The 2,811-nt window shown below is 34.4% G+C and overlaps 1 long non-coding RNA gene across 1 annotated transcript in view; it reads right to left on the bottom strand.

Moving 5' to 3' along the window:
* The window catches only part of LOC116670604 (uncharacterized), a 21,749-nt gene that overhangs the window by 8,268 nt on the left and 10,670 nt on the right, over positions 1 to 2,811 (bottom strand). Inside the window, exon 2 of the long non-coding RNA XR_004327065.1 lies at positions 321 to 326. This is a non-coding gene — a long non-coding RNA (uncharacterized LOC116670604). The remainder of the gene's footprint in view (positions 1 to 320; positions 327 to 2,811) is intronic.

Below are 2,811 nucleotides of genomic sequence, written 5' to 3'. Positions count from 1 at the left end.
CCCCCGCCCCCCTTTAGAACAAGGAGTTGTATACAATGAACAATATGAGTTGCATTAACCAGAATGCTGTTGGTTGCCATACCATAATAACATATAAAACATAATAAATCTATTAATAACATTCTAAAATCATTCATACAGAAAAGACTACCCGCCATAATGCCAACAACCCAACAACAGACGCACTACCGTCGACTCATCAATCAAGGGAGACCCAACACACATACGTGGTGACGACACACCGACTTTTAGGTGTGAAAACGCCCTCTGTGTAACAAACCACGTTACTGAATAATTAAATCTCTATTAATAAATAAAACTCCATCCTCATTCTTAAAATGGCTCACACTCAATTAAGCAAATCTCCCCACTTGTAGTTAGGATTAGGGTTCAGGGCTTTTAATTAACCTCTTTGATCACCAGCCAACTTGGCTGTGAGATTTTTTAAAATCACGTTTGTTGACTTTACTTTGATTTCAGCTCCTCTGGTTTGTTTTGCGCTGCTCCGTTCGTCTTCTCTGTTTCAGTGTAGCTTGTAATCGGTACCGCACACGCTAGACATGTAGCCAATGGTTTTACAATATGTCACGACATAAGTGTTCAGGGGAAATGTTGGATCAGTGCTACAGGAAGTGTTGCCAGATAAAGACAATTTCCAAGCCAAACACACACAAAACTGCTCAAATTTATTGGCGGAAAACAGACCAATCTGTCAATCGTTCGCATCGTTTCTGCAGCCTGCTGAATCAAATGCTTCGCTTCATTCATCACTGGCCAAATTGGCTAGTAACTTTACAAGCTTCCCCGCTAAAGTTATTTTTACCTGCATTTGGCGGGTTGGCAGGTGTTAATTTAAAGCCCTGTTAGGGTTTATTGTTATAACCCAAAATCACAAATTAGCCTCAGAGGTCTTAACTACCTTTACAGCATAGGAAACCCTCTGTTCTTTGACCCTCGCATCAGACAAGGAAAAATTCTCCAAAAACATTTTAACAGGGAAAAAATGTTAGAAACCCTAGGTAGAGTTTGATTGATTGATTGATTGATATCTTTATTTCAAGCATGCAAGAGAAAGTGTATAAAAATAAAAATAATAATAAAAAGAAATAATAAAACAAAAAAATTGGAGAGAAACATAACAAACAAAGTATCCTTCTTTAACATCCTTCTATTACATGTGCGAAAAGGAGTAGGAAGAAGTAAAACTTATGTACTCCTAACCCTTCAATTCTTGCATTGCTTACAATATTTATAATTATGTTGCTATACATATATATATACAATACCTACACAAATACATACACACATATGTCATATACACACATATACACAACATACCTATCCACATACATATACACATACATAACATACATTACACATACATACACATATACACACATACACATACTATATATATATATATATACATAAAACACTATTATATAAATATATAACACACATATACATACCATACACACACATACCTCAATACGTATATATATATATATATATATATATTATATATATATATAAATAAATAAACAAAAATAAAAACACAAACAAAACTTCTACAGTGCTCTTTATACTTCTATAAACTAATTCTTGTACATTTTTTTGAAAAGGAATATGTTTGGGCATTGCTTTAGGTTCTCATTTAGTTTGTTCCACAATTTAACTCCGCACATTGATAAACATAATCTTTTCCTTGATGTTCTACACATTAATCTTAAAATTTCCCTTCCCCTTAAATCGTACCCTCCCTCCCTTTCAGTGAACATCTTTGAATATTCCCAGGCAATAGGCTATTCTTGCTTGAACATAATACTGCAGTTTGATATTTTAATTAAATCATGGTATTTTAGCAATTAGACATTAGAAATAAGTGATTTGATGATCCGAAATCCGGCGTTGTGAATGATTCTTATTGCTCTTTTTGCTAATGACTAGGGCTGTAGTGAGTGTTGATAAGTGTTTCCCCAAACCTCAACACAGTAATTAAAATAGGTAACAGTAGTGAGCAGTATAGGATGTGAAGTGATTTGGGTTCCAGAATGTGCTTAGCTCTTGCTAGGACTGAAATACTCTGGACAGTTTGGTTTGGATGTGTTTATGTGAGGCTTCCAGCAAATCTTGTCACTCAGATCACTCCAAGGAATTTATTTTCATATACATTTCTATGCTAACCCCTCTATCTGTGATCTCTGCCTGATGCTTTGACTACAGTTCCAATACCATGAATTTAGTTTTACTCAATTATTGATAACTGTTTAGTCAAACCATGTAATTTTCTGAGATTCTAAAGTGATAACTCCAAGAGTTGCTGTAAGCTGTCCCCTGATCCAAATATGTTTGTATCATTGAAATAATAAAAATTCAATACTTGAGATACTTTACAAATATCATTGATTATAATAAAAATAACTTTGGTCCCAACACTGACCCTGGGGACACCACAAGCAATGCCCAGACATTCAGACAAATAATCTCCCATCTTCACAAATTGTTGTCTGTCTCTCAGAGAAACTACTTATCCAGTAGAGCTACCCCCCTGATCCCGATTCGTTCCAGTTTACTGATTATATTTGTGATTATTGTATCAAATGTTTTTTAGATCAATGAAAACCCCAACTGCATATTTCTTTTTCTCTTGGAGTTTGTGATTTCTTCAATGAGTTCTGTTAGTGCTAGTGAGGTTGATCTATTCTTTCGGAATCCACATTGGCTGTCAGTGAGTAGTTTATTTTTATCAATACATTTCTCTAATCTGTTGTTAAATAATTTTTCTAAAATTTTTGAAAATTGTGACAGTAG

Source organism: Etheostoma spectabile, chromosome 20, assembly GCF_008692095.1.
Source record: "Etheostoma spectabile isolate EspeVRDwgs_2016 chromosome 20, UIUC_Espe_1.0, whole genome shotgun sequence".
In the NCBI taxonomy this organism is placed as follows: domain Eukaryota; kingdom Metazoa; phylum Chordata; class Actinopteri; order Perciformes; family Percidae; genus Etheostoma; species Etheostoma spectabile.
This window is presented reverse-complemented; position numbering and strand designations above follow the sequence as displayed.